Source organism: Pygoscelis adeliae, unplaced genomic scaffold, assembly GCF_000699105.1.
Source record: "Pygoscelis adeliae isolate BGI_AS28 unplaced genomic scaffold, ASM69910v1 Scaffold422, whole genome shotgun sequence".
NCBI lineage: Eukaryota > Metazoa > Chordata > Aves > Sphenisciformes > Spheniscidae > Pygoscelis > Pygoscelis adeliae.
Window position 1 is genome coordinate 338,946 of NW_008824188.1, and position 373 is coordinate 339,318.

Genomic DNA, 373 nt, shown 5'->3' on the forward strand with positions numbered 1-373 from the left:
ACATGCTGGATGCCATGAATAGCTGGGCTAGGAGGGGTCAGTGCAGCACGTCTGCCTCAAGCTGGGGGATTTCTACAATAAAACCCTCCCAGTTACTTTCCGCGTGGTGCAAAGCGAAACTCCGTGCTTTTTAATGCAGATATTGAATTGCTCTGGAACTGCAGGTACTCAAGGCGATGTGAAGAGATGGTAGCCGGTCACCCAAAATAAGGCTACAATCTGGTCACCCAAAATAAGGCTCCAGTCGCCCTCCCAGCTCCTTGCCCTCAACCACATGGCACAGCATTTAATACACGGTTCCTGCTGGCCCCTGAAGCCTTGGGAAGAGTTAAAGCTGAGCCAGCCCGAGGTGACCACGGGCAAGCTCCCCAGG